At 44.1% G+C, this 22,550-nt stretch overlaps 1 protein-coding gene across 3 annotated transcripts in view; it reads right to left on the bottom strand.

Annotated features, from left to right (window-relative positions):
- The window catches only part of CALN1 (calneuron 1), a 434,654-nt gene that overhangs the window by 228,538 nt on the left and 183,566 nt on the right, over positions 1-22,550 (bottom strand). The gene's annotated exons all lie outside the window — the stretch shown is intronic.

The following is a 22,550-nucleotide window of genomic DNA, read 5'->3' as shown; positions in this document are numbered from 1 at the left end:
GTATCAGATGAAACCCAGACACCAGGCAGAGTCAATATTCATTGGCTAATGTTCTAGCTCTGAAGAATCAGCTGAAATTCATTGTGCTAACTGGCAAACTCAAATTAGTAACGAAGAACAATTTTTCCTATCTCAATCCCCGCAAGCTGTGAAATCTGTTTATTCTCCACAAAAAGGTATGTTTGGGAAGCATATGGGATTTTAACCACAAAATGTGAGGGCTTTATGAATGAACAAGATGCCTTCTGTTGATAAATGCCATTGCGAAACTGCAAAACTGGAGAGAGATGCAGCTCGGCAAGGCTGGGCCAGGCAATTATTAAATACCAACACAAACGCACCAGAAAATATAAGATACAAGTCTGGAGAAATAATAGAATGGGGGCTGAGCTAATGACAAAAGATTTAGAAAAGTTTCCTCCTTCTCTATGAAAGACAAAAAATGAATACGTAGAGCTGATTAATACAGCCATTCACTCACTGAAGAGTTGCTGCTTATTTATTATATGCCAGATGCGATGCTAAGATAGAAAGGTAGCCAGAAAAACTTTCCAGGCTCTGAGAAGTTTACATTCCAGTTGGAGAGACAGAGGGGTGACCAGATATTCATAACAGAGAACAACAAGCACAATAATACAAGTCTACACAAATCTCACGGAAGTCCTTCCTTAGGACAAACACACAGTTCTGTGAAAGGGTTACACTTGGATCTTTGGAATCTTAAGGCCTCGGAGAGAAGGGAAAGGAGGCTGAGTGGAGAAAGGGCACCAAGATGCGCGTGTTGAACGCGTTGGCTGCATGGTGGGCGTAGAAACATCGACAGATGAGGGTGGAGAAGTGTGCTAGGGCAAGATTGAAAGAGACTTCGAAGCCACCTGAGCTTTAACCTGCAGGCCAGGTGTTGGCAAACGACGGTCTGTGGCCAAATCTGGCCCACCACCTTGTGTGTCGATAAAGTTTTATTGGAACACAGCCATGCCCATTCATTGACCAATGGTTGCCCATTTTCAGCTGCTCTTGGACCACACAATAAGAACTGAGTCATTGTGACGGGGACAGTTTGGCTCACCAAGCCTAAAATAGTTATACTTTGGCTTTTTAAAGTTTGTGAACCCCTGCTGTAGGCCACAGGGGGCCCTTAATGGTTTTAAATTTTTCAAAAAGAGAGAGAGAGAGAAAGGATCAGATTGGTTCGTAAACTGAGGGCTCTGGCATCAGGGTGGTGAAGACTAGAGTGACAAGGGATGAGAAGCAGAGCCCTCACCTGGAGACGAAGGGAAGATGGGGGACCCAGAGCTACCTCTGGAGCTGCTGGGAGGGGGACCAAGAGACTTCTGAGCGGTCCAGGGCTCAGGTGTCCCGGGTTTAGGGGCGGGATGATTTAAGGATGCTGCTGAGGTTTCTAGTTTGCCTGATGGGGTGAGCAGTGATGATATTAACTGAGAGCAAGTTCAGAAAGAAGCATATGATTTCAGGGAGGGAGGGAGGAGACGTGGTATTTTGGCCACGCGGAGTCCAGGGCTCTGAGAGATACCCAAGCAGTCAGGCCTGGTGAATACATGGAAATACACGACTAGCCTTTGAAGACAGTGATACTGAAAATACGATGAGGATGGAAAATGGGAATAGAATGACCATAATTGCATACAAGATGCTGGTTCAATCCCGGTGTGGGTTTTAGTGTGAATGAGTTCCAATTTAATTATAATCTATTGGTCTGCAAACACAACTAATTGGTTTCAGTAATTAGGGCACACAGAGGTGAGAGCTCAGACAGCAAGGGAGGTGGGGCCCTGAAGGAGGAGGGAAATCTGCTGGGAGAAGGCAGGGAGGCAGCGGGGACCCGGAAGTGTCCCGCATTTAACAGAGCTGTGGTCACACAGATGGGGGCGACGTTGGGGTTACGATGCTGCTTTGTATCATACACTTTCTAACCTGGCTTTTTTTTCTTGGTACGTTTTCAAAAGGGTTAAAGGATCCTCACTCCTAGGTTATTTGCTATTTGAGATGTGATTGCATCCACTGCAATAAATGCTCACTAACTGACTGTCCCTCCCCGAGAGCGTAACAGCAGCTGAGATCTACGGTTAGAATCCAGCGTTGAGCAGGGCTCCTGCAGGTTCCCTGGCCCCAGGCTCACCGTGAGTCCCTGTTAACCCTGGGGGCAGGCAAGAGGCCGTGTTGAAAAAATAATTCAAAGGCCCCGTGCTCAAGGCTGGTGGGACAGTGATTCAAGGTTCATACTGGGATCTCTGGTGTCACCACGCTCCTGGCCTTTTTCCTTACCTATTGCCTCAAATGATACCTTGAATTCAAAAATAACGCCAACTCCTTCCCTAGCTAGCATTCAGAAAGAAAAGCATGTCAGTAACTTATTAGGTAGAGAAATTACACGGACGAGGTAGCCCAGGTCATGAAAAATAATCATTCTCTCCTAACGTAGGGTGGCACCAGGCGGTCAGAAAGCCAGGGGCATTTCTCAGGGTTTAGGAGCTAAAACAGAGTTTATCTGTCCCCAAAGTGTACACCTCCACAGATGAAGCTGAATTGATTTTAGCATACCAGGTCCGTTAAAGCTATTGGAAAATTCCCCAACAGCAAAAGAACAAAGCAAATGAGAACTGAAACTCACAATGAAAGCCCATCTGGGCTACGGGCACCCAGTGATGGACTGAACGCTCCATAGGGCTGAAAGGAGAACCATTAAAATGATTTGAATATGGATGAGAGTGATATCGCTGGAGGGCCTCTCTACTGAAAAACAGGGTGATGAGCAAAGAGAAAGGAAGAGGACATCTATCAAGACTGCAGTTTTCTTTGTCTTGAGAGGTTCTGGACTTGACCTCTGGGAATGGGGACAACCCCCTCAAAAGACCAGAGCTAGACCTACAGGGGAATGCTACATTTTTCAGTTTATACATTAGTTGATGGTTCTTATGAAAATGCCCCCAAAATGTATAAAGAAAAAAATTATAATTCACTGGTCAGCAATAACCATTGTTAACATATTAGGGCATTTTATGCCAAACTTTTTTTAAGTACAGATATTCCTAAACTGGGCTCATGCTCTCTCTATAGCTTTATATCATTTTTTTTTCATTTAACACACTATCATTTCAATCTTCCATATTGTTAGCTAGGCTTTAAAACATCATTTTTGATGGCTACATAGTATCTCATTAAATCATGACAGACAAATTGATGTCACCGAACTCCTAGTGTGGGACATTTAGATCAGTTCTGATTTTAAATAATACCACAATGTAAATCTTTGTACATAAATTTTCATGTCTTTTGATGATCATCTCCTTAAGATGGTATCTTAGGAACACAAGTATTGGGTCGAAGGGCAGGAGTTTTTTTTACGGTGCTTAACATATATTGCCAAGTTGTCCTCTATGACCCGTTTCTACTCACATCACTTCTGAGACCAAATGTGTGGGGTTTTTTCCCCACACCAACTAATTCTCCCGCTCTCTGGATGCCAATAAGCTGGTGTCCAGTGATTTAACCCAGTTCTGACACTAACTACTCAGAGTGAGTGCAGACCCCAAAGGGGAAGACCCACAAAACTGTCCTCACTTCAGACGCCAGCCACCAGTCTAGGCCACGTGGATTTGTGACCAACCAGCTATAAAGTCAAGGGTTCCCACAACTCCTCTTCAGATTCGATAATTTGCTAGAATAGCTCACAGAATTCAGGAAAGCTCTTTACTTACATTGACTGGTTTATTATAAAGGATAGAACTCAGGAACAGCCAAATGGAGGAAATGCATAGGGCCAGGTATGGGTGCCGGGGGGGGTGGGTATGGTTTGCACAGAGCTTCCATACTCTTTCTGGGCACCACCCTCCCAGCACCTCCATGTATTCACCAATCTGGAAGCTCTCCAAACCCCATCATTTAGGGTTTTTAATGGAGGTTCCATTATGTAAGCCTGGTTGTTTGAATCAATCTCCAGCCCCTCTCCTCTCCCTGGAAGTCACTGGATGGGGCTAAAAGTTCCAACCTTCTAATCATGCTTTGGTCTTTCTGGCCACCAGCCCCCATCCTAAAGCTATCTAAGGACACCAGCCACCAGTCATCTCATTAGCATACAAAAGACACTCTCGTCACTCCAGAGGTTCCTAGGGTTTCAGAAGTTTGGGGCAGGAACCAGGGAAGAAGACCAACCATATATATTTCTTTTTTTTTTTTTTTTTGGCGGTACGCGGGCCTCTCACTGTTGTGGCCTCTCCCATTGCGGAGCACAGGCTCCGGACACGCAGGCTCAGCGGCCATGGCTCATGGGCCCAGCCACTCCGTGGCATGTGGGATCTTCCCGGACCGGGGCACGAACCCGTGTCCCCTGCATCGGCAGGCGGACTCTCAACCACTGCGCCACCAGGGAAGCCCCACATATATTTCTTATACAATATCACACTCTCCAAAAAGGCAGTATCAGTTATCAGGGTCCTCCATTTTGCATCATTTTTATGCACAGAAACCCAATCTCCTCTGAGATGTACCTTTCCTCTAGCTATGCCGAAGTTCAAGATCCAGGTGATTACAAAGGGAGGCTTCAAGGAAGAGGAGACGATTCAGATATTGCCTGAAAAAGACCTGCAGGGTAATCGCAGGACCCTGAGTGGATCTCACACTCAGCATGGGACCAGGCCCAAAGGAGGTGCCCAGGAAACACCCACACTCATGGCTGAGATGAGGAAACCGAGGCTCAGAGAAGGGAAAGGGGCTCCCCTAACATGGGAGGAGGAGGGATGAGAGGGGAGAGACCCACCCTCCTGAGTCCAGACCAGGACTGCTTCCAGGGCAGGATGCTGGGTAGTTCCTCCTAAGAGGAGATGGACCATCTCCCACAGTCCAGCTGACTAGCCAGCATCCTGGGGACAAACCTGGTGCTTCTCCCCAGAAGGAGTCATTTCTCACATGGCAACAAGCACCTTCTCAGGGAAATAGCCCAAGGCATAAAATAGGCATCGCACCATTTGGCACGTAAGGCAATACTGCATGGATCTGCAAGCAGCAAACTGAGTGGAATGTATCTGTGAGCATGGGAATAATCAATACAATTAATTTTTCATTGTCACACTGCTCTTAAGCTGAATATCCTGAGATCAGAGAAAAATCAGGTTCTGAGAAAACAAGATCATCTTGTGGATTTAGCACTGATATGGAGGCCAGAAGAGCAAGTTCCAGAAATAAACCAGAAGCAAACTGAATGGCGAGGAGAGGGCCCCTCAGGCATGGCTCACACCCCCTCCCCTCCCCGGGGTCTTAGGAATCATCAAAGCTACGTTTATCTTTGCATTGTTCAATTTAACTCAACCTTACAAATATTTCTTGGGCCCCGACTGTGTGTCAGACACCCTTCTAGGTGCCAGGTCCTAGAAAACCAAGGTATAAGGCAAACAGGACATGGGTTGGGAAGAGGTGGGGCCCGCACGGAGCCCCCAGTGGGAAGGGACTGTGGAGGACAGCTTGGGGGCTGGGACTCAGAGTTCTTTTCTGGATCTCGCAGAGTATTATTCTAGAAACCAAGTCTGTTCCCTGACCTCTGGAATTTCTCCTGGGCTGAGAAAAAAAAAACAACTTTCTAACAGAAAACCAACAACTAAATCCAAGAAAACATGAGGGGCTCTTTTTGGTTTTGCTTTTTAATGAGGCAAAAATTATTTTTAAAGGCAACACAGCTTTGGGTTTTTTGTTTGTTTAAATTTTATTGGAGTAGAGTTGATTTACAATGTTATGCTAGTTTCAGGTGTACAGCAAAGTGATTCTGTTATACATATATTTACATATATTCATTCTTTTTCAGATTCTTTTCTCATATAGGTTATCACAGAATACTGAGTAGAGTTCCCTGTGCTATACAGTAGGTCCTTGTTGGTTATCTGTCTTATATATAGTAGTGTGTGGTAACCATAAGTTTATTTTCAATATCTGCAAGTCTGTTTCTGTTTTGTAAATAAGTTCATTTGTATCATTTTTTGAATTAGATTCCACATGAGCGTTATCATATGATATTTGTCTTTCTCTGTCTGACTTACTTCACTTAGTATGATAATCTCTAGGTCCATCCATGTTGCAATACAGCTTTGTTTGTTTTTTTTTTGCGGTACGCGAGCCTCTCACTGTTGTGGCCTCTCCCGTTGCGGAGCACAGGCTCTGGACGCGCAGGCTTAGCGGCCATGGCTCACGGGCCCAGCCGCTCCGCGGCATGTGGGATCTTCCCAGACCAGGGCACGAACCCGCCTCCCGTGCATCGGCAGGCGGACTCTCAACCACTGCGCCACCAGCGAAGCCCTACAGCTTTGTTTTGATTCTGTCAATCCAGGCCTGGGGAGAAGAGCAGGGCAGCCAGTGCACCGGACTCAAGAGGAGCCAGGAAGGAGGCCTGGAGTTGGCGGTGAGGTTGACTCAGGCCCTACTATGTGACCCAGATGCTTCTGTTTGCCACTAGGTAAGGGCAACCTCTAGAAAGCCCAGCACCCAGCCCACCCTTTAATGATGCATGGAAGAGGGCTAGACAAAGACAGCAAAAGGGCATGTCATGGGGCCCTTCAGAGCAAAGTACCTATGGAAATATCACACTTTGTTGTTAAGATTGATGCTTCATAGCCACTCCCTAGCCAGGGAAAGCCAGGATGGCACACAGCCTTTTAAATTCCAATCCACAGTAAGAAATGCACAGTACATCATGACAGATGCACAATATAGTTAGAATGTGTACGGGGGAGGTGTATGAGTATATTAGGTTGCGCCATATAAAATTGCTTTTGTATAGATAAAAAAATGGTCAAATACTAGCAATTTCTTCTGACTCCAACTACTATGTAAGAGCTAAACCTACTGTGTGCTTAACTATACCAGGCACCGCTCTGAGTGTTCTTTGTATGTTAGCTCATTTATTCCTGGCAACAACCCACGGAAGGTTGCCCTTCACCTGAGGCCACGTGGTTCTAAGTGTCAGGGCAGTGATTTGAATCCAGGCCTGCTGGCCAGAGTGCGCACTCCTCAACTTCACACTCTACCTCTTCAAACATATACTTCCTGAGAAGGACACACCCTTCCCACCTGGGACACACTCTATTTTCTAGTCCATTTCTTTCTCTTTATTTTTTTTTTTTTCCTGCACACTCCAATCAGCGAATTTGATCTCCCTACTCATGCATGGTTCAGGCCCCACTCTTTTTTTTTTTTTTCCTGCAGTACGCGGGCCTCTCACTGCTGTGGCCTCTCCCGCTGCGGAGCACAGGCCCCGGACGCGCAGGCTCAGCGGCCACGGCTCACGGGCCCAGCCGCTCCTCGGCATGTGGGATCTTCCCGGACTGGGGCACAAACCCATGTCCCCTGCATCGGCAGGCGGACGCTCAACCACTGCGCCACCAGGGAAGCCCTCAGGCCCCACTCTTGGAGAAGCTCTGACCTCACCCATGTCTCGGCTTCCCCACTGCAGCCGCTATCTCACTATTACTCTCTGGTACACCCCCTTCTTGTTACAACTTCAGACTCTCCCTGGCAGCCTCCCAAGCTCGTCCTAGAATGCCCCAGGCCTCTCTCTGTCTCTCCTGAATCAATGCCCTCCTCCATCAGGGCGGCTGTCATGGGACCATCTCATTTCCTACTTCTGCACTGAGCAGTTAGCTCTCATTCACTGCCACGAAGCAGCACATGCTACCCAGCTTTGTACCACTGTCTACTTAAACAACCATCTTTCTTGGGTCCCAGAGGGATGTTACATTCTGGAAGGCTAGAGAAAAGTCTTTGTTTTTGGAACCCCCACAGGCCTACCAATCTTATGACGTAAGACCTGCTGAGTGACAGATTTAGTCCTTGCAGGTCTAAGACCTCCCAGCTGCACCTCGCCTGCCCCTGCCCTCTGCCCCCTGCCCCCTGCCCCTTCTGTAACAACCTCAGCCACAGGATGTAAGCAGCTTTGGGCAGGAAAGAGCTCTTTGCAGGAGGTCCCTTTGTCTTCCCACTAGCCTTAAAATAAGTCACCCCCTCATCTCCGGGACCTAGCACACCTTCCGAATCTTTTGATCACACAATACCTTGCCTAACTTGTTGGTTCTTTCCGTAGATCAAAGAAGTAGAAATGAAGAATAAGTCATTATCAGATGACCAGATCTCTTCCCCAGCTTCCCCTTCAGTAATCTGGTGAACAAACTGTGTGAACAAGAAAGCGTCCAAAGAAAAGTCACAGGAAGTGGACGAGCCCGCACACCATGGGGGATGGCAATGACTCTGACCCCCAATCTCAATGATTAACTGAAATTATTTCCTTTTTTCCCTTTAAAAGCTTTCATGGCTGAGCAGACTCTAGAGAGATGGTTTTGGGGAGACACTGAGTCCACCTTCTCCCCAGATTTCCGGCATTCTGATTAAAAGCAACTTTCCTTTCTACCGACGTTAATCTCTCTCACGAGTATTGATTTTTTGAGTGTCAGGCAGCCGGACCTGAGTTCAGTACCAAGATTCGGTGGGGGCAGAAGCAGGCAGAGTCCGTCAGCCACAAGGATTTACCCGTTTTACAGACCAAGCCTAATAGAACAAGAGGACTGTGATGGTCACACGTGTATAGCTTGACTTGTCTGCTCCTAATTCATCCATGTTGTAGTCTCTTAGGCCAAAGCATCTGCAGCACCTAAAACAGGGCCCAAAAGACACGCTCAGTCCATGAAATGGAAATTCTCCTAAAGTCATCTTCCAAACAATTCATGGCACTGAGACTCAGGGCAAAATGACAAATGGTGGAAGTTGCAGGAATTGGCTGGAATCCAGAAAAGAATTCCCCTTCTGTTGTGGAATTTTTCAATTTTAACTCTTATCAGACCTGTCCTTCTTTTGCTCACAGGCAAGGGCGCACGTAAACATGGCCCAAGTCTTGTTTCTCGTAGCCTGGCAAATACAGCTGCCCTGGACTTGTTGCCTAGAGAAAGGTAGGTAGTCAGATGGAATTCAAGACAATGTGAGCCCAAGCCCCGCACTCAACTGTGCAGAGGAAAAGACACAGGTTTGGACTGATTCACAGCCACTCGGGGGAAGCCCACGGAGCGACCCCCTCCTTCAGCTCACCAAATTCCTGCACACCTCTCTGCTGCATTGCTTCCTACTCCACTGTGCCTTCCTGATCATTGATAAAGGGCCTGGATATGAAGAAATTGTTCTCCACTGCAGCTGACATAAATATCCCATTATCAATAGAAAGCAATTTATTTGCTTAAAATTGCCAACTCTCTCATTTTGTTTTAATGTGCTAGTTCTCTATCAAATTAAGTCTGGACCTCTGAAAAGACTATTTGCAAACCTGGCACTGGTTCCAGTTTGAGAAATAAAACTGAAATCAGCTGAGGCAGACTGATCCTGCGCCAACCCTCCAATATTACAAGGGCAGCTCAGGAAAGGGGGGAAATTGCTTTAGGAATTCTACCCAGACAATCCTAAGGGAGTCACGAGAGAAGAGGCCAACTATCCCAGAACACACAGGTACACACACATGCACACACAAGTCACTCCAGATTTCTCTTAAAGAAGAGGTGACCTGTCTGGGAGTCAAGGAGAAGCGCCACGTCTGGTCGTGTGGATTTTCTGATCATGGAGGCCAACAGTGTGATAAAGGCAACATTTCAATCCGTGGAGAAAAAGAAAGATGGCTTCCTATAGAGGGCTGTAATAATCAGCTGAGAACTTGGAAAATATTAAGTTACAAGTATACATCACACCATCTACCCAAATCTACTTCTGAGAAATTAAAATATAGAGGGAATTAAAACAATAATCATTAGACAACAAAAGAAGTTCTTTCTAAAGAACTGAAGGCTGGGAATTCCCTGGCGGTCCAGTGGTTAGGACTTGGTGCTTTCACTGCCGAGCGCCTGGATTCAATCCCTGGTCGGGGAGCTAAGATCTTGCAAGCTGCTAGGTGCCGCCAAAAAAACCAAAAAAACAAAAAAACGAAAAAAATAAATAAATAAAGGACTGAAGGCAGATTGATACATAAAAAAGCCAATAACACAAAGAGACAACCTAGAAAGTAAGCCAACATGAATTGACATATGGCGAACAAAGGGATCATCACATATGGCAAACAAAGGGATCATCACATATGGCGAACAAAGGGATCATCATTGGTATGTAAAAGGTTTTACTGGAATGCCCCAACAGAACAATGGAAAAAACACAAACAGACTTGCCCTAAAAGGAAAAATACAGAGAGTCAAAAATCATATAAAATAGAATTCCACCTCACTATTAATTTTTTCACTTGTGGTACTTTTTACTATTAAGTTTCTAGCACAAATGAGTAGAACCATAATACACCATGTTTTATGTACCAGATTCATATCCAGATTCATATCAATAAGGATTTGCTGGTGTCTACCACGTGCCAGGTACGTTCTAGAAGCTAGGATGTGATAGGGACCACAACAAAGATCCCAGGTCCCAGGTACTTGGATTCTAAGGGGTGGGGGAGACAGACAGTAAACAATAGGCCTTTTGTAAAGTAACTTAACACCACGCGTAGGAAAGTGATAACAGAGTTGGGGGGGGCGCAGCACTGAGGAACCAGCGGGGGTCGGGCGGTGCAAGGAGCAGGTTCCAGAGTAAACACGGGGGGGGGGGGGGGGGGAGGCAATTGAGCTGCAGCAAGAAGACGTTTGAGCAAAGACTTGAAAGGGCATAGCCATGGGCTTTCTGGGGAAGACTGTTCCAGACAGAGGGAACAGTCAGAGCTAAATCTTTAGGCAGTCATGTGCCTGGAGGGCTGCCGAGGGGGCCAAGTGACAGGGGTGGGGAGAAGGAGGGGGGCATAGTGGAGAGATGAGGGTGTGAAGGCCGATCACGTAAGGCCTTGTGGGCCGCTGTCGGCACTTTGAATGAGGAGGGAGCCATGGCAGGTTGCCGAGCCAAGGAGCGATGTGGTCTCACTTGTGTGTTAAAAGGACGCCCCCGTCCAAAGAAGACACACAGGTGGCCAACAGGTACTTAAAAAGGGTCTCAACCGTCACTAATCATCAGGGACATGCAAATCACAACCACAGTGAGGTATTACCTCACAGCTGTTAGAATGGCTCTTATCAAAACGACAAGAGATAACAAGTGTTGGCGAGAATGTGAAGAAGGGGAACCCTTGCGCACTGTTGGCGGGAATGTAAATTGGTGCAGCCACTATGGAACACAGTATGGAGGTTCCTCAAAAAACTTAAAAATTGAACTACCATATGATATAGCAATCCCACTTCTGGGTATATATCCAAAGAAAACAAAATCACTATCTTGAAAAGATATCTGCAACCCCATGTTCACTGCAGCATTAGTCACAATAGCCAAGATATGGAAACAACCTTCCATCCAACGATGGAAGAACGGATAAAGAAAATGCGGCATATATATACAATAGACTATAAGTCGGCCATACAAAAGGAGTTGAGACAATTGCCAATTGTGATAACGTAGATGGACCTTGAGGGCATTATGCTAAGTAAAATAAGTCAGACAGAGAAAGACAAATACTGTATGATCTCACTTGGATGTGGAATCTAAAAACAAACAAAGCAAGCAACGTGAACTCATAGATACAGAGAACAAATTGTTGATTGTCAGAGTCAGGTTGGGGTGGGGGGAATGGGTAAAGGTGGTCAAAAGGGACAAATTTCCAATTATATAAAAATAACTCATGGGGGTGTAATGTACAGCATGGTGGCTATAGTTAATAACACTGAATTGCATATTTGAAAGTTGCTTAGAGAGTATATCTTAAAAGTGCTCATCACAAGGAAGAAAATTTTGTAACTATGGTGACAGATGTTATCTATACTTATTGTGGTGATCATTTCGCAATATACACAAATATCAAATCATTATGTTGTGCATCTGAAACTAATATAATGTTATGTACCAATTATACCTCAATTTGAAAAAAAGAATGCCTCTGGCTGCTGAGCTGATAACAGATTGTGAGGATAACATGGGAGCAGAGTGAAGATGCTGCAGTGGTCCAGGGGAGAGAGCAAGCCAGGAGGGAGAAGTGGTTCTGGATGGATTTGAAGGCTAAGTCTCCAGCAGGATGTCCTGAGAGACGGGGTAGGGGATGGGAAAGGAGGGGAACGGGAGTTTCTGGCTGCAGCAACTGGAAGTTCAGCAAGGCCCATTTGATGGTGTGCCCAGAATTAGCAAGACCAGATGGTAAAAGCAACTCCGCACCCTGCTGGTGGGAGTGTGAACTGGCTGCCGCTGCAGGGCAACCAAGCAGCAAGTACCAAAAGCCTTAAGAATATGGACCTTGTTTGGATCCTAAATAGAGCAAGTCTTAAATGGACATTTTTGAGATGCATAACAGAGAAATAAGCTGATTTAAGTTAGCTATACCGATGGTATTTTGGAGGAAATGATATACAGTTTGGGCTTTGCTTTAACATACTCCAGGAAAAAACGCAGGGGGCAGGGGTGACAGAATAAATACAATTGGTCAAATGCTGAAGCCCAGTGGTGGCTACTCCAGGGCTTACACTAGCCTCTCTGTTTGTCAGTAAGATTGACAATTTCCATAAAAGAACTGTTTTAAAGGTGTGTATACCTTTAGACCCAGCAATTCCATTTGTGGAAATTTATTCTAAAAAATGTTTTAGGATACTTATTTGTAAAGATTTATTTACAGAGTTACTTATCACAGCCTTATTTTTAATAATAAAAGTGGGAAACCACAAAAAATAGATGTAATCTGTTTTGTTTTTATTTTTTTAATTTTTATTGGAGTATAGTTGATTTACAATTTTGTGTTAGTTTCAGATGTACAGCAAAGTGAATCAGTTATACATATACATATATCCACTTTTTTTGTTTTAGATTCTTTCCCCATATAAGCCATTACAGAGTATTGAGTAGAGTTCCCTGTGTTATGCAGTAGGCACTTATTAGTTATCTATATATAGTAGTGTGTATGTGTCAGTCCCAATCTTCCAATTTACCTCTCCTCCTGCTTACCCCCTGGTAACCATAAGTTTGTTTTCTACATCTGCAACTCTATTTCTGTTTTGTAGATAAGTTCATTTGTACCCAATTTTTAGATTCCACATAAGCGATATCATAAGATATTTGTCTTTCTCTGTCTGACTTACTTCACTCAGTATGACAATCTCTAGGCTCATCCATGTTGCAGCAAATGGCATTATTGCATTCTTTTTATGGCTGAGTAATATTCCATTGTACCACATCTTCTTTATCCGTCCCTCTGTTGATGGACCTTTAGGTTGCTTCCGTGTCGTGGCTATTATGAATAGTGCTGCAATGAACATTAAATACATTGCTTTATGCAATCTAATTAAATAAATGATAATAAGCAATTCAACTGAAAACAGTAGAAAGATCAGAAATTGGTCTGGATATGTACAGAAATTTAGTATATCACAAGAGTGACATTTCAAATAAAGGGAAAAGATGGATTTAATAAATAATTTGGGGACAAGTAAGTAGATACCTGGAAAAAATTAAAAATGAAACTATACTCCACACTTTATACCAAAATATATTCCAAAAGAACCAAAGATTAAATATGTAAGATGGAGCCATAATTATAAGAGAAAAAAATATGAGGAAATTTATTTTATAATCTGAATGGATAACACTATCCTTAGTAGGGAACAAACACCAAAAGCCATTAAATGAAAGACTGATAAATTCTAAGCAAAAATTTTAAACTTCCTCATGACAAAAATCACTGTAAACTAAGTCAAAAATCAGAAACAAAGTAAAAATATATGCCAGTTACATTACAAGCGAGGAGCCAATTCCTTCATATTTAAAAAGCTCCTGTATATCAATGAGGAAAAGGCCAGCAAAGCAAAAGAAAGATGCTCAAAGCATATGGGCAGACACTTAGTAGCTCCCAGGAAAGGAATTACAAATGCCTCTTAAAACTATAAAACAATGTTCAGCCCAACTCAGAGTAAGAGAAATGCAAATTAAAATGTCATTTGTATATTTTCACCTGTGATGCAAGTAAAGATCAAGAAACGTGATAACGCGCTGTGTGGATAAAGCTGTGAGGAAGCAGGCCCTCTGAAACTTTGGGGGTAGAAGTGCAAGTTAGTATAATCTCTTTGAAGTGCAAAATGGCAATGTCTATTCTATTAAAAATGCACACTTTGACTCAACAGACCTCTAGAATGTATCCTACGGCTCTAATCACACACGTGTGGAGTGAAGCACTGAACCAGGCTATCAGTCGCAGCAGTGATTACATATATATGTTTCAAAAGATTGGCTTTAACGACATTTAGGAATTATTGTTAATTGTGTTAGGTGTGATAATGGTATTGTGTTTTAAGTCATTTTTAAAATCTATACTAAAATAATTACAGATGAAATGATAAAACGTCTGGGATTTGCTTTAAAATAATACAAGAAAGAGGAGAGTTGGCAGATGGGGTACAGATAAGACAAGCATAGTCCCAAGTTAAAGCTGGGTGATGGGCCCACAGGTGTTCATTACACTTGAATTTTCCATGATAAAACATCAAAATTTTGAAAGATCATAATCAACTCAAATGCCCATAAACAGAGAACGGATTCAATAAATCAGAGTACATCCAAGCAATGGAAGAGTATACAGCCGTAAAAAGAGGAAGAATGCTCTCTAGATCCTGATGTGGAATGACCTGCAAGATGTATTGTGAAGTGAAAAAAGCAAGATGCAGAAAGGTGTGCATCAAATGCTACCATTTGTATAAAAAGAAGAAGGAAAAAAGATGACACAAACTTGCTTGTAAATGTCCAGAATCACTCTCTGGATGAACATACAGGATTCAGGGAACCGTGGTTCCCCTGGGGAAGGGAACTAGGCGGGGAGGAAGGACAGGATAGAGGGACACTTTCACTATAAACACTCTTCTTCCTTTTGAAATGTGTACTACTAATGTATATATATTCAAATAAAAAATAAAATGTATGATTATTAAAATATGCACTAAATCATTAATAGTGGTTGTTGCTGAAGGTTAGGGTTATGGGTGATTATTATCCTTTTCCAAACATTCTACAAGGAACACGTATCTCTTAAGTAATCTGGGGGAGAGGCTGAGGTTATATTTGAAAAAGCAAAACCAGCAAACGACTTAATCAAAGAGCTTGTCTCAACCATCAAACAGAAGGTGACCCACGGACTCCCTGATGCCTGATGCTGCCACTGCCCTCTTCCCTCGCCACCCGGTGCAGTGCTCTGAACATCCACAGGTCATCAGGGACCAGGCTGGGCGAGGACCTGATGCTGGGCAAGATCTGGCTCTGCCCTTAAAGCTCTCATGATGGGGCAGGCAGGGAGAGAGGCAGAAACGCAAACAGGAAATTACAGTGCAGTGTGATAAGTGCTATAATACCCACAACTTAAGAAAGCTGGGGGGTGGGGGCGGGTGTCATGGGAAGAAACTGATTCTTCAGTGGGGAAAATGCATCAGATCGTTAAAGATGGATGGTAACTGGATTCAAGATTATATGGTGATGATTCAATCTAGTGTCAAGGATGCAACGGCTGACCCCATTCATTAACTGGCCACCCCTGGTGACTCAGCACTAAAACAGTTCCTAATCATCTACATTAGTTCTCCAGGGCAGAGCTGAGCCAACTCTACTCGTCATTCCTCTTCATGCTTTTTCACTTGGACCACGTATCAGAACAACAATTTCGCTCCATTCCCAGACTCCTCCTCTTCTAAGTGAACTCACTATACTTAATCACTGCTTCTTGAACAGCTCTTACTTCCACGCCACTCAAGAAACCCAACACCTGGCTTCATTCTGGTCCTCGGCCTCACCCATCATTCTCCAACTCTGAAAGCTTAAGCTCTAACTTTTCACGCTCATAAAACGACTTCATAGTGACCTTCAAAGGTCACTCTCACGAGGCTGTTCTTTTACCTTTCTAAGACCTTAATTCCTCAGCATTTCTCCAGACTGCCAGCCCGCCACTGTCTTCCTTTCCTGTTCAACCCAATTAGACAAGTTACCTAGAGCCCAATTCAATTCAACCACTCTCTTCCCAATACTCTCACTATCACCTCCTAATTTCCCACTAGTCCTGTTCTGTGCAACCCAAGCAGCCTCCCCACCTCCATAGCCAGACACAATCCTTTCCCCATCGTCCTATTCAAGATTTTCATCATTCTCCTCAAGCTCCCAATCCCACTTCCTGAAGCCATACTCAAACTCTCAGTAAATAATGTGGTCCTCCAGTTGCTCTTCACAAAAGAAAGGGGTCATCAGTCCAGAATGGCTTTAATTTTTCACCCCTTTTCCCCTGTAAACTTACCTACTACAAAATACATTATCATTCCCTCTCTTGTTTTAGACAAGAGGTATCCCATTCCATCTGTGTTGGCCTCATCTAATGGGACTCCTCAGAGTCACTTGACCTCGTCCCTCTCCCAAACTTTTGGCCATTTGCTTTGCTGTAGCTGTTGCCACCATGGTGACTCAAGTCAGAGTCCTTTAGGGCCACGTGACCCCAAGACCTGAGGCCAAGGCCAGGGTCTCTCACTCCCCTACAGTTTCTACGTTTGGATAGAGCAATACACAGTGTATGCAATCCGGCCTCCAAGTGGTGGCCAAATGGGTTTGATGACACACTCCAGAAGCACAAGTGTATTCACTTCCTGAAAATTCAATTTTAACAATTAGAAAGAAAAGAAAGGAGAGAGCTAGGAAATAAACTTCCTCTCTATTCCTCTCTCCAATGGACTGTCCCCAAACACTGTTTCTCTTCAGCTGATCTGGAGTCATCCTGCATAGCTGAGACCTCATGAAAAGATGGTCAACCTAGCAATGCATCCCTTGTTGTTTGCTTTCCATCCTTCTTTCTCTCACTACTCTTTTCCCTTTCTTGCTGCCCTGGGTTTGCACCTCCTCAAAGACATTAGCACTTAACCCTTGCCTCAGGCTCTGCCTTCCAGAGCTAACCTGCCATGCAGGTTATGAATTCCGTTACTTCCTTCTTGTCCAGAGACTTTGAACTTTAGTTATCCCCTCACTTCTATACAGAAAATCCTAGGGAATGATATGAGCAAACCCTTATAATCCCACAACCAAACTGTATCAAATCTTAACACTTTGCCATGTTGGTTTAAATTTTTTAGAAAAAGAAAACGAAATTAGACATCACAAATACAAGTGAAGTTCTCATATCTCTCTCCTTGTTCCTATTTCTTTCGTGGCCCAGATATAATCACTGTCTTGGTTTTGGTATTTATCATTCCCATTTGTGTTTTCTAAAAATCTTTATTTCTTATAAAATGTTTCAAACATGAGTCCAAAACAGAGAATAATATAATAAACATATGTTTACTTAACACAGCCTTATCAGGTCTTTACATTATACCATGTTTACTTCAATGCTTTTTTAAAAAATAGCTTCATTGAAGTATAATTTACATACAATAGTTTGAAACCCCTCCCTATAGATCACCTCCTTATTTCATTCCTCTCTTTTCAACTCAATGATTTCAGTACTTATTGTCCCCTTGGACCTCTTCATCTTTATTCTGAATATATATGCGTTTGTGTGTGTTCGTGTGTGTGTGTGTGTGTGTGTGTGTGTGCGCACACATGTTTGTATGTCTGTGGTGGGTATGCATACATAATATCATGGATACACATGTTGATTCATATAACTCTAGTTTATTTTGATTATTGTATAGTATTCCATCTCCAGTTGATTGGCATATAAGTTGCTGAAATGTTTTTATATGCAAGGTATCCCCACAATGAATATTCTTGCACCCTGTGTAGCCAGTGCCTCTCTCTTAGCAGCTGCACAGTGAGTTACAGGCTGGAGGCCAGGAAATAATTATGCTCAGATATGCTGGACATGCTTCTGCTTTGTGTGCCAACTCTGTTTCTGATAACATTCTGTGTCCCTGCCTAATGAATGAAGGGCCTTAGCATGTGGGAGGGGTCTCTTCCATGTCGGCCACCAGGAAGGCTGAAGCATTAAGTACATTTGATGGACACTGTGCAATTACCAAAAATAATGTTGTGGATTCTTAGTGACATAGAAAATGTTCATAATTTATTGTCAAGTGGAAAAATTTCTAAACTTTATGTGTTATGTGATCATCATATTGAACAGTGAGATTATACCAAAAAGATCCAGGAATCAGCCTGAAGGGGCTATTAGGAACATCAGAATAAACACTGACAGAAAGAGATGATGATCTATTAAATAAAACAGGAATTGATGAGTTAATTCTGATATAAATGAATGAATGAATAAATGTGGATAAGAAAAGGCTCTTGCTTATAGCATAATGCCAGTAAGTCGAGAAGCAATGATGGACTTAGAAAAATCATCATTTGGTAACGACCACAATAATAACTGATTCAGGCAAGAATCACTAATGGATACTAAAACCACTGGGTGAAAGTTTAATGAGGATCCTATATATAGTTTCAAAGTATTTCCCCCACAATACTTATTAATTATGAAGGGGGAAAGAGTCACTTTACAGTGAGAAGCCTGGCAGACTCTATCTTAATTCAGTGATCAAAGTTAATATCACCAGTAATGGGACAAATCATCATTATGTGTCACCTGATCAGTTGCCATGAGACGGACACATCATCATCACCTCTGTGATATTTCTGCCAAAGCTGCACAACTTAAATCTAACCACAAGGAAACATCAGACAAACCCAACATGAAGGGCATGTTACAAAGTAATGGGCCTATAACCCTCAAAGATGTCCAGGTGGTGAAAGTAAAATAACAAAACAAGACACAAAGCCTGAGGGACCTTTCAAGATTGGAGAAAACCGAAAAGACATCACAGAAAAATGCTAAGTATGATCCTGGATTGCATGATTTAGCTGTAAAGAGCAGTACTGGGATAAGTGGGAAAATCTGAATGGAGACTATCAATTAGGTGATGGTATTATACTATCTTTCCTGATTCTGATGATTATATCGTGGTTATGCAGGAAAGTGTGGAAAATATGCACAGAGAATTCAAGACTCATTGGGACATCATATCTGCTGCTTACTCTAAAAATTGTATAGATTTGGGAGGGAGAGAGAATGATAAAGTAAATGTATTCAAATGTCATCAATCAGGGAACCTGCGTAAAGGACAAACAGGAGTTCACTGTACTATTCTTGAAATTTTCCTCTCGATTTGAAATTATATAAAATAAAACAGTAAAAAAAAAGACTATGTGATGTCAATTGTATTACATCCATATGATAGAATTTACACACAATCAAAAAGCACATTTACTAAGCAACATAAGAAAGCCTATTTTCTTAAAAAAAATTCGAATAAAAACTTATATAAGTGGGCTTCCCTGGTGGCGCAGTGGTTGAGAGTCCGCCTGCCGATGCAGGGGACACGGGTTCGTGCCCCGGTCCGGGAAGATCCCACATGCCGCGGAGCGGCTGGGCCCGTGAGCCATGGCCACTGGGCCTGCACGTCCAGAGCCTGTGCTCTGCAACGGGAGAGGCGGCAACAGTGAGAGGCCCGCGTACCACCCCCCAAGGAAAAAAAAAAAAACTTATATAAGCAATATGATTTTAACTGTAAAAACATGCCTAGGGATAAAAAGACAGGAAGGAAATACAACCGAATGTAAAGGTGAATGATTGTGGAATGGCGATATTCCAGATGCTTGCAGGCAGTTGGGAGTGGTCGTTATACTTTCCTTTATTTACAAACGTGTCCACGTGTCTAATTTTTATGAGAACAAAATGAAATTAAAAACAAAACCAAAAGCCATGAATGAACTGAGGGCTTGAGTACAAACACTCTCTCCCTTCTGGGGTCCGTTTTTCTGGGACTATCTGAAATCTCAAAGGGGAAACCACAAAACTCAAGGCATCTGTTCTTATACCTGATTCCTCTGGAAACTCTTTTTTTTTTTTTCCCAACTTGCATTCATCAGCTCAGCCGTGAGAAGCAAGCCAGCCACAGACACTGCCCTTCGATGGGCTTGCGAGGTGCATGCGTATTTTCGCACAGGCTGACAACTGAGTTAGCTAACCTTCAAAGAGGGCGCCTGCCATCCCATTCAACAACATAAAAAGCAATTTGTTTAGGGGGAGAAAAGCCATTTCAACATTAAAACTGGTTCACAGCAATATGCCTGATAAAAAAGACAGCAGGTAAAGGAACTGTTGGCAACCCCATCTCCCCGCCTGCATCCTCCCCCTTTTACTCATCACCTTTTCTCTCGGATGTGTCACCTGGAATGGAAAATGAAGGTCTCACGATGGAGAAACAAGTTGGGACATTTTTTTAACTCTAGAGCAGTGAACCAGGACTGTTCACACATTCTATTAAAAAAAAAAAAAACTACAAAATATTTCATTATTCTGCTCTTTCCCCCTGAACACATTCTAAAGGTTTCAATGTCATTATCCACAATTCAACCTCAAAAATACCCCCTCAACCCCTTGCCTGCTTGGTGACTGTACCTCCACCATGAAGAACAGTGGGGCTAAACTAAAGCAGCACATCAAACCAGGTTTGCTTGGCATCAAATTTCTCACTACCTCCCACCCACTCATTCATTCAGCAAGTATTTACAGGGCTGCTGTCCAATGCCAGGCCAGAGCCCACGGCGATGCAGAAGGGAAGATCCTCCCTGTTTGGTGTGCCAGGCTCTTGCCAATCTGGGTCTCTCCCCACATCTCAGCATCCCCCACCCCACCACACGCCAGGTACCGCTTTTGTTTTTTAATTTTTATTTTAATTTTTGTTTTTTTAACATCTTTATTGGAGTATAATTAGTTTACAATGGTGTTAGTTTCTGCTGTGTAACAAAGTGAATCAGCTATACATGTACATATGTCCCCATATCTCCTTCCTCTTGCATCTCCCTCCTTCCCACCCTCCCTATCCCACCCCTCTAGGTGGACACAAAGCACCGAGCTGATCTCCCTGTGCTATGCGGCTGCTTCCCACTAGCTATCTGTTTTACATTTGGTAGTGTATATATGTCCATGCCACTCTCTCACTTCGTCCCAGCTTCCCCTTCCCCCTCCCCGCGTCCTCAAGTCCATTCTCTGCGTCTGCGTCTTTATTCCTGTCCTGCAAAAAAAATTGGTTCTGAAGAACCTAGGGGCAGATACCAGTTTTTTGCTGTATCAGGACCAGACCTTTTCTTTAAGGTCATGGGCTATTTTGCTACTCAGAACACCCTCTTCCCTTTGTCTTCCGCAAATGACGAACACCTATTTAATCTTTAGAATTTATAGCCGAAGTCAGGTTTCCTACCAAGGGCTCCTTGGGAAGGGAGAGGAGAGCTCTGACTCTCCCTGGAATCCTGCGGACGATTCCACCAGAGTAGCTAGGAAGTGTGCTCAGAAGTGCCCCGGGCCACAGCCCCGCCTCACCCCTGTACCTCCTGCAGGGTAGACAAAGCAAGAAGCCCCCTCAGGGGTGACACCCCAGCCCTGCAGGTGGGATGCCGTCAGTCTGGGACCAGCCAGCTCTGCCCAGAGAAGGAGCTCAGGGCACTGAAGGCCAACCACCTGCCAGATGGTACTTCTTGACACATGTCCCAGTGAAATATTGTCTCTAATAAACTGTTCCTGGAGCTCCTGGCCCTCCATCTGTTTCCCCCACACAGAGGAGCTCAATAACTGTCTTGTCAATGGCAGAATAAATGAACGAATGGGGACAGCACCGGGTAGATCTTTAGTGGCGGGAGCTGGCTCTGCACACAGATAATAGGGTGGCCTCGGCAGGGTCCCGGAAGCTGCGTGGGGCGTCCCAGGTGGCAGGCTGTTGGAGCTCACGGACTTACAGGACAGGCTAGAATGTTGCTTTGCCTCTCTGCACACACAGACTGCTGGGAGAAGAAGGGAGGGTGTGTCGGGGCCGAGCACCACCGCCCGTCCCAGGGCACTGGGGCCTTGCCCTGCAGTCCTATGGCAGCGGGTCGCCAGCTGGGAGGAAGCAGGTAGCACTATTCTGAATCTCCTGACAAGGGAGGTAGAGGACACCCACCTCCCAGTGGAGATCATGGCAGACTCAGGCTAGAGCACCCCAGGGACTGAGCCTGACCTGGCACCATATTGTTCAACTGACCCAAGGCCACAGTCACTGGCTCCAACCTCTCTGCTTCCTGGGAAGGGCTGCAACAATCATTCATTGGGAATGTCAATTTCCCTGTCAATTTCTCCCTTCCACTAACAGGCCCAGGGAGGGGAAGGCCCAGTGTTAAAGCTTCCTCCAGCTTCTAGGCACTGCAAAAGGGGTACAAGGACAGGTAGTACCTACCTTTTGTTTAGTAGATCTTCCCGAATCTGTTACCTATGCAAGATGGAGCCCAAGTTGCAATCAGGTTGGGAGGGCCCCAATTATTTAAATAATTAAGTAAAGGGAACTGAGGCATTGAACACTTTTTCTTCTTTAGGAATACACCCAGTTTCTGGGATGGAGGAAGCCAGGCAAACTTATGTTCTAGTGGGTAAGACAGATGACTCACAAACAAGAAGGAAACTTCAGACAGTGGCAAGGGCTATAAAAAATAAAATAAAACATGCAGTGTGTGGAGGTGAC

Source organism: Lagenorhynchus albirostris, chromosome 15 (assembly GCF_949774975.1).
Source record: "Lagenorhynchus albirostris chromosome 15, mLagAlb1.1, whole genome shotgun sequence".
NCBI classification, from domain to species: domain Eukaryota; kingdom Metazoa; phylum Chordata; class Mammalia; order Artiodactyla; family Delphinidae; genus Lagenorhynchus; species Lagenorhynchus albirostris.
This window is presented reverse-complemented; position numbering and strand designations above follow the sequence as displayed.